Source organism: Engystomops pustulosus, chromosome 5 (genome assembly GCF_040894005.1).
Source record: "Engystomops pustulosus chromosome 5, aEngPut4.maternal, whole genome shotgun sequence".
NCBI classification, from domain to species: Eukaryota; Metazoa; Chordata; class Amphibia; order Anura; family Leptodactylidae; genus Engystomops; species Engystomops pustulosus.
Window position 1 is genome coordinate 3,797,330 of NC_092415.1, and position 10,305 is coordinate 3,807,634.

Genomic DNA, 10,305 nt, shown 5'->3' on the forward strand with positions numbered 1-10,305 from the left:
CCTGCAACAGTGTAGCTGCAGCAGGTTGTGTCTGCTCTGACCTGAAGCTGCAGAGAATTGTGGGTGTTTTTGGTTGTATAAAAGATTTCATGCATAGGTGGGATCCGGTGGCTCTCCCCGGCTTGGGTGAAGCGGTTATATAAATCACAGCCGGCTCACTGAGGCGAAACAGGGCAGAGGCCTATGGCAGGAGATAGTAGTGATGGGAATTCCGGATCTTCTTAGTGATCTGGATCATTAGGCTCTGCTCACTAAGTAGAGCCAGCTCCTGAACAGCTCCCTATTAAATATGTAATAGGGAGCCACAGGCCAGTCAGTCGCCCCACACCACCCGATTTTATCCGTTTAAAGGGGCGTGGTTAGCCATTTAGGGGTGGGGTTTAGTGAGCCATCGGCTCAGTGACGGAAGCTGGCTCACGTTGTTCAGGCCAATGACCCATAACTAGGAGATAGTCCTGCTGAGGCAGATCTGTCATTATCACATGCCACCTGCACTGCAGCCCTGGCATTGGAGTGAAGAAGGTGCCAAGAGAGGAAAAGGTGAATATGTTTTTTTTGGGGGGCTGCTATAGGGCAGAGTCTATTGGCTACAGTCGGGTAGGGGCTAGGACTATAAACTACTCTGGGACAAGGGCTGCAAGAGCTACAGCAGCAGTACACAGCCACAGCTACAGTCACAGCCATACATGGAGCTACAGGAGCAGTACACAATCATATATGAAGCTACAGCCACAGTACACAGCCATACATGGAACTATAGCCGCAGTACACAGCTATACATGGAGTGACAGCCACAGTACACAGCCATACATGGAGCTACAGCCACAGTACACAGCCATACATGGAGCTACAGCCACAGTACACAGCCATACATGGAGTTACAGCCACAGTACACAGCCATACATGGAGTTACAGCCACAGTACACAGTCATACATGGAGCTACAGCCGCAGTACACAGCCATACATGGAGCTACAGCCACAGTACACAGCCATACATGGAGCTACAGGCACAGTACACAGCCATACATGGAGCTACAGCCACAGTACACAGCTATACATGGAGTTACAGCCACAGTACACAGCCATACATGGAGCTACAGCCACAGTACACAGCCATACATGGAGTTACAGCCACAGTACACAGCCATACATGGAGCTACAGCCACAGTAAACAGCCATACATGGAGTTACAGCCACAGTACACAGCCATACATGGAGCTACAGCCACAGTACACAGCCATACATGGAGCTACAGCCACAGTACACAGCCATACATGGAGCTACAGCCACAGTACACAGCCATACATGGAGCTACAGCCACAGTACACAGCCATACATGGAGCTACAGCCGCAGTACACAGCCATACATGGAGCTACAGCCGCAGTACACAGCCATACATGGAGCTACAGCCGCAGTACACAGCCATACATGGAGCTACAGCAGCAGTACACAGCCATACATGGAGCTACAGCAGCAGTACACAGCCATACATGGAGCTACAGCAGCAGTACACAGCCATACATGGAGCTACAGCCACAGTACACAGCCATACATGGAGCTACAGCCACAGTACACAGCCATACATGGAGCTACAGCCGCAGTACACAGCCATACATGGAGCTACAGCCACAGTACACAGTCATACATGGAGCTACAGCCACAGTACACAGTCATACATGGAGCTACAGACACAGTACACAACCATACATGGAGCTACAGCCGCAGTACACAGTCATACATGGAGCTACAGCCACAGTACACAGTCATACATGGAGCTACAGACACAGTACACAACCATACATGGAGCTACAGCCGCAGTACACAGTCATACATGGAGCTACAGCCACAGTACACAGTCATACATGGAGCTACAGACACTGCACATAGTTTTACATGTGAACCTGCAGAGAGAGTTTATACGTAAGTCCTCCTCTTCGGCTGGTGCAGGGTTCTTTATCGTGACCAAGAAGGACGGCTCCTTGCATTGATTATCGCGGACTTAACAGGATCACAGTTAAGAACTGCTACCCTCTGTTGTTGATCACAGATCTCTTTGACCGCCTGCTTGGAGATTTACTCCAAGTTGGACCTACGTGGGGCCTACAAACTCATCCGGATCCGCAAGGGTGACGAATGGAAGACAGCGTTTAACACCCGAGATGGACATTTCAAGTACCTTGTGATGCCATTTGGACTATGTAATGCTCCAGCTGTCTTCCAGGAATTCGTCAATGAAATCTTCTGGGATCTACTGTATACGTGTGTCGTAGTCTACAGTGACTACATTTTGATCTTCTCCCCAGACCTTGAGACCCACCAGTCTCACGTACGGCAAGTTCTTGGACGCCTATGGACTAATAATCTCTACGCCAAGCTCGAGAAGTGTCTGTTCCACCAACAAAACCTTTCTTTCCTTGGTTACATAATCTCTGACAAAGATCTCCAGATGGATCCAGCCAAACTGTCGGCAGTTCTGCAGTGGCCGCATCCTGAAGGTCTACGAGCCATCCAGAGGTTCCTGGGCTTCGCAAACTATCACCAGCAGTTTATCCCACAGCCGCAGTACACAGCCACACATGGAGCTACAGATACAGTACACAGCCATACATGGAGCTACAGGAGCAGTACACAGCCACAAATGGAGCTACAGCCACAGTACACACTCATACATGGAGCTACAGCCACAGTACACAGCCATACATGGAGCTACACCCACAGTACACAGCCATACATGGAGCTACAGCCACAGTACACAGCCATACATGGAGCTACAGCCACAGTACACAGCCATACATGGAGCTACAGCCACAGTACTCAGCCATACGTGGAGCTACAGCCGCAGTACACAGCTATACATGGAGCTACAGCCGCAGTACACAGCCATACATGGAGCTACAGCCACAGTACACAGCTATCCATGGAGCTACAGCCGCAGTACACAGCTATACATGGAGCTACAGCCGCAGTACACAGCCATACATGGAGCTACAGCCACAGTACACAGCCATACATGGAGCTACAGCCACAGTACACAGCCATACATGGAGCTACAGCCACGGTACACAGCCATACATGGAGCTACAGCCACAGTACACAGTCATACATGGAGCTACAGGAGCAGTACACAGCCACACATGGAGCTACAGCCACAGGACATAGCCATACATGGAGCTACAGCCCCAGTACACAGCCATACATGGAGCTACAGGAGCAGTACACAGCCACACATGGAGCTACAGCCACAGTACACAGCCATACATGGAGCTACAGCCACAGTACACAGTCATGCATGGAGCTACAGGAGCAGTACACAGCCACACATGGAGCTACAGCCACAGTACACAGCCATACATGGAGCTACAGCCACAGTACACAGCCATACATGGAGCTACAGCCACAGTACACAGCCATACATGGAGCTACAGCCACAGTACACAGCCATACATGGAGCTACAGCCACAGTACACAGCCATATATGGAGCTACAGCCACAGTACACAGCCATATATGGAGCTACAGCCGCAGTACACAGCCATACATGGAGCTACAGCCACAGTACACAGCCATACATGGAGCTACAGCCGCAGTACACAGCCATACATGGAGCTACAGCCGCAGTACACAGCCATACATGGAGCTACAGCCGCAGTACACAGCCATACATGGAGCTACAGCCGCAGTACACAGCCATACATGGAGCTACAGCCGCAGTACACAGCCATACATGGAGCTACAGCCGCAGTACACAGCCATACATGGAGCTACAGCCGCAGTACACAGCCATACATGGAGCTACAGCCGCAGTACACAGCCATACATGGAGCTACAGCCGCAGTACACAGCCATACATGGAGCTACAGTCGCAGTACACAGCCATACATGGAGCTACAGCCACAGTACACAGCTATACATGGTGCTACAGCCGCAGTACACAGCCATACATGGAGCTACAGTCGCAGTACACAGCCATACATGGAGCTACAGCCACAGTACACAGCCATACATGGAGCTACAGACACAGCACACAGCCATACATGGAGCTACAGCCACAGTACACAGCTATACATGGTGCTACAGCCGCAGTACACAGCCATACATGGAGCTACAGTCGCAGTACACAGCCATACATGGAGCTACAGCCACAGTACACAGCTATACATGGAGCTACGGCTGCAGTACACAGCCATACATGGAGCTACAGCCGCAGTACACAGCCATACATGGAGCTACAGCCACAGTGCACAGCCATACATGGAGCTACAGCCGCAGTACACAGCCATACATGGAGCTACAGCAGCAGTATACAGCCATACATGGAGCTACAGCAGCAGTATACAGCCATACATGGAGCTACAGTCACAGTACACAGCCATACATTAGCATTCTCTCTGACCATTGGATGTGTTCCTAGCAATGACTGAGCTCAGCCCATGGACATTAGTGTGATGCATCATACACATACACACAACATGGGTTAAAATACCTTCAACCACATCAAAAACAATTATACACATGAAAAACGGATCTCTTTTCCGGTGCTGTAAATGTGTACAAACTTGATTTTGGTGCAGTACTGGAGTATGTTCTGGGTTTGGTTTTGGGGCTGTACTTACGATCCTGACTCTGTTGTATTTTACTTGCTTCCGTTGTGTGTTCTACCTTCTGGATCTATGCAGTTAACACAACATTTTTGTATTCATGGGGATTAAGGGGTCTGTATACAGATCTATGACTTTAGTCTGTTGTTTTTCATGGTTAGGTAAATGTGTATTTTAAATTCGAGGCCAGAAGACTGTGATATTCATAGTTTCATAGTTTATACGGTTGAAAAAAGACCCTTGTCCATCAAGTTCAACCAAGGAAGGGAAGGGATTGGATGAGGAAGGGATTTAGGGGAAATAATTCTATATAACATAACCATCAATGTTATTTAGGTGTAAAAAGGCATCTAGACCCTTGTTAGTTAAATTTCTTTTAGATACTATTTACCCCAATCTGTCACCGTCACGGCAGTGGGGCGTGAAAGGGCGTGAAGGGTGGGCGCGGCCGGCACATGGCGGCGTTACTGTCCTCACGTCCGGGCACTCGCTGCAGCCGGCGACTTGTCACATGTGAAAATTCGCCAGCTGCGTTTACTTTTAAGCCCGGCCCTTCCAGACATAGAATAAACGCTGCGCAGCCCCCTGCCCGATACATGTAACGCCAAAGCTTCTTGATATTGGGCTGCGCACCAGCGCCGGCTTATGACAAATATCCCCCTGTGTGTATATATAATACACATCTATATCATATATATGAGGGGTGTCACTGTTGGGTCAGGAGCACAGTACATCTCACTTACACCCCCATCCTCCTCTGTGCAGACATGTGGCCCCGGGGCCCCGGGTGAATATTAATCTGATCCGGTCAGCGTCTTCCAGCCCGGACAAGACTCAGACTGACAGACTCTATTAGACCCTGGAGGATTGAGGACCGGCCTCGTAATACTCTGCATAAAATCAATTTACAAAAGAGCGGCCCCGGAGATGGCCCCATCCCCTCAGGACTCCACCGGGAAACTAAATGGTGAGGGGGTCCCTGGAGGACAGCCCTCTCACGTGTAATATTACAATAAGTGGATGTTTAGGGTCTAGATAACTCAGCCGTGACCACTAACAACACTGCAGAAAGGGACAGTGAAGAGGGAGCCCCCATAGATCACAGGGATACAACGTGTCACTACTCTCAATGGCCAATCAGTAGGAGGATCTGCTCATCCTGAACCTCCTGGTGCATGAATGCTAAAACTGTAGTAACATATTACCTTCCTAATATATTGTGTAATACTGCACTTGTGAACTTTGTACAAGTGATACAATACCAGGTAGGTACCTGCGGGCTCCACGGGGCCCCAACTGAAGGTCTCAGGAAGTGAACGTGTAAGAAGAGTCTGAAAGAACAGGTAACAGGATCCAGTGTTCCCAGTACAGAGGCCGCACGTCCCAGTGCCCTGCGGCCTCACAGTGACTGGAGAAGGGGACTGCGGAGATATAGGACTGGAATATATAGGATTGGAGGATATAGGACTGGAGGCTATAGGACTGGAATATATAGGATTGGAGGACTGGAGGATATAGGACTGGAGGATATAGGATTGGAGGATATAGGATTGGAGGATATAGGACTGGAGGATATAGGACTGGAGGATATAGGACTGGAGGATATAGGACTGGAGGATATAGGATTGGAGGATATAGGACTGGAGAATAGAGGATTGGAGGATATAGGACTGGAATATATAGGATTGGAGGATATAGGACTGGAGGATATAGGATTGGAGGATATAGGACTGGAGGATATAGGACTGGAGGATATAGGATTGGAGGATATAGGACTGGAGGATATAGGGCTGGAGGATATAGGACTGGAGGATATAGGATTGGAGGATATAGGACTGGAGGATATAGGACTGGAGGATATAGGACTGGAGGATATTGGACTGGAGGATATAGGATTGGAGGATATAGGACTGGAGGATATAGGGCTGGAGGATATAGGACTGGAATATATAGGATTGGAGGATATAGGATTGGAGGATATAGGACTGGAGGCTATAGGACTGGAGGCTATAGGACTGGAATATATAGGATTGGAGGACTGTAGGATATAGGACTGGAGGATATAGGATTGGAGGATATAGGATTGGTGGATATAGGACTGGAGGATATAGGACTGGAGGATATAAGATTGGAGGATATAGGACTGAAGGATATAGGACTGGAGGATATAGGACTGGAGGATATAGGATTGGAGGATATAGGATTGGAGGATATAGGACTGGAATATATAGGATTGGAGGATATAGGACTGGAGGGTATAGGACTGGAGGATATAGGACTGGAGGACTGGAGGATATAGGACTGGAGGATATAGGACTGGAGGATATAGGATTGGATGATATAGGACTGGAGGATATAGGACTGGAGGATATAGGATTGGAGGATATAGGACTGGAGGATATAGGATTGGAGGATATAGGACTGGAGGATATAGGATTGGAGGATATAGGACTGGAGGATATAGGACTGGAGGATATAGGATTGGAGGATATAGGACTGGAGGATATAGGATTGGAGGATATAGGACTGGAGGATATAGGATTGGAGGATATAGGATTGGAGGATATAGGACTGGAGGATATAGGATTGGAGGATATAGGACTGGAGGATATAGGACTGGAGGACTGGAGGATATAGGACTGGAGGATATAGGACTGGAGGATATAGGATTGGAGGATATAGGATTGGAGGATATAGGACTGGAGGATATAGGATTGGAGGATATAGGACTGGAGGATATAGGACTGGAGGATATAGGATTGGAGGATATAGGACTGGAGGATATAGGACTGGCGGATATAGGGCTGGAGGATATAGGGCTGGAGGATATAGGACTGGAATATATAGGATTGGAGGATATAGGACTGGAGGATATAGGACTGGAGGATATAGGACTGGAGGATATAGGACTGGAATATATAGGATTGGAGGATATAGGACTGGAGGATATAGGATTGGAGGATATAGGACTGGAGGCTATAGGACTGGAGGCTATAGGACTGGAATATATAGGATTGGAGGACTGGAAGATATAGGACTGGAGGATATAGGATTGGAGGATATAGGACTGGAGGATATAGGACTGGAGGATATAAGATTGGAGGATATAGGACTGGAGGATATAGGACTGAAGGATATAGGATTGGAGGATATAGGACTGGAGGATATAGGATTGGAGGATATAGGACTGGAGGATATAGGATTGGAGGATATAGGACTGGAATATATAGGATTGGAGGATATAGGACTGGAGGGTATAGGACTGGAGGATATAGGACTGGAGGATATAGGACTGGAGGATATAGGACTGGAGGATATAGGATTGGAGGATATAGGATTGGAGGTTATAGGATTGGAGGATATAGGACTGGAGGATATAGGATTGGAGGATATAGGACTGGAGGATATAGGACTGGAGGATATAGGATTGGAGGATATAGAACTGGAGGGTATAGGATTGGAGGATATAGGATTGGAGGATATAGGACTGGAGGATATAGGATTGGAGGATATAGGACTGGAGGATATAGGACTGGAGGATATAGGATTGGAGGATATAGGACTGGAGGATATAGGATTGGAGGATATAGGACTGGAGGATATAGGATTGGAGGATATAGGATTGGAGGATATAGGACTGGAGGATATAGGACTGGAGGACTGGAGGATATAGGACTGGAGGATATAGGACTGGAGGATATAGGATTGGAGGATATAGGATTGGAGGATATAGGACTGGAGGATATAGGATTGGAGGATATAGGACTGGAGGATATAGGACTGGAGGATATAGGATTGGAGGATATAGGACTGGAGGATATAGGACTGGCGGATATAGGGCTGGAGGATATAGGGCTGGAGGATATAGGACTGGAATATATAGGATTGGAGGATATAGGACTGGAGGATATAGGACTGGAGGATATAGGACTGGAGGATATAGGACTGGAATATATAGGATTGGAGGATATAGGACTGGAGGATATAGGATTGGAGGATATAGGACTGGAGGCTATAGGACTGGAGGCTATAGGACTGGAATATATAGGATTGGAGGACTGGAAGATATAGGACTGGAGGATATAGGATTGGAGGATATAGGATTGGAGGATATAGGACTGGAGGATATAGGACTGGAGGATATAAGATTGGAGGATATAGGACTGGAGGATATAGGACTGAAGGATATAGGATTGGAGGATATAGGACTGGAGGATATAGGATTGGAGGATATAGGACTGGAGGATATAGGATTGGAGGATATAGGACTGGAATATATAGGATTGGAGGATATAGGACTGGAGGGTATAGGACTGGAGGATATAGGACTGGAGGATATAGGACTGGAGGATATAGGACTGGAGGATATAGGATTGGAGGATATAGGATTGGAGGTTATAGGATTGGAGGATATAGGACTGGAGGATATAGGATTGGAGGATATAGGACTGGAGGATATAGGACTGGAGGATATAGGATTGGAGGATATAGAACTGGAGGGTATAGGATTGGAGGATATAGGACTGGAGGATATAGGATTGGAAGATATAGGACTGGAGGATATAGGATTGGAGGATATAGGACTGGAGGATATAGGACTGGAGGATATAGGACTGGAGGACTGGAGGATATAGGACTGGAGGATATAGGACTGGAGGATATAGGATTGGAGGATATAGGACTGGAGGCTATAGGACTGGAATATATAGGATTGGAGGACTGGAGGATATAGGACTGGAGGATATAGGACTGGAGGATATAGGATTGGAGGATATAGGACTGGAGGATATAGGACTGGAGGATATAGGACTGGAGGATATAGGACTGGAGGATAGTCAGGGAATTCTATCTATCTACAGTGGATCACTAAAATCTTTATATCTTATCTTATTTTCAAAAGTTACAGCCACAAACTTTATTGTATGTTGCAGAGTGGGCTCCAGTCCCCCGTATAACCCCCTCCTGTCTGCTGCGGGGACAGCACATATCACAGAATACACATCACATAAAACCAGCGCAGAAGCAAAGACATCACTCCAAAAATATGACAAGAAAAAGAAAAAAACGTCTCTTCCTGGTGCAAACAAAAGTGCTGTGATATCTGTGATGGTGATAAATACACGTAAGATGCCGCCGCGTCCTTGCCGGGAGGAACAGGAGGGTCAATTCCGAATTACTGGACGTCGGAAACAAAGGACTTTGCTCTGGCGCAACCCGAATATTGAGTTCATATAGAGACATTTAATGAACAAAGGTCATTTTATCTGAACTAAAAAAAATAAAGATAAAAAATAAAAAAATTAAAACACGTTTCGCCTCTACTACCTGGGGGCTTTGTCAGGTCAGTGATTAATTACGTTGTGTTGTACTGATTACAGAGGAACATATGAGGGGGACACATCTGCCCCCCCAGACATGCAGGGAGATGTCCCCCCTTATATCTCTGTACCAGGACATTGAAGAACGGGAACAATTAAGCCCTGACCTTCAGGGATCTGGGAGAATTTGGGAGAATCTGGTGATTATCTGTGTGATTTGCGGTGGTGGCAGCTCATTTGCATATTAATAATCCTGGTCCAGATGATTCTGCCCCCCCCCTGTGAATCCCCACAATCTGCCAGTGACCGTGGCCCCGGGGCCCGCGCCCCTGACTCCCGCGTCTCCAGTCACACGTGCGTTGGAATATTATCCAAGGTATCACAAGAA

General features: G+C 47.5%; 1 long non-coding RNA gene across 1 annotated transcript; it reads left to right on the forward strand.

Annotated features, from left to right (window-relative positions):
• The first annotated feature begins 217 nt into the window (after positions 1 to 217).
• LOC140133924 (uncharacterized) lies at positions 218 to 9,905 on the forward strand. The gene is made up of 2 exons (XR_011855963.1): positions 218 to 540; positions 9,531 to 9,905. It is a non-coding gene; the product is annotated as an uncharacterized lncRNA (long non-coding RNA).
• Positions 9,906 to 10,305: the final 400 nt, after the last annotated feature.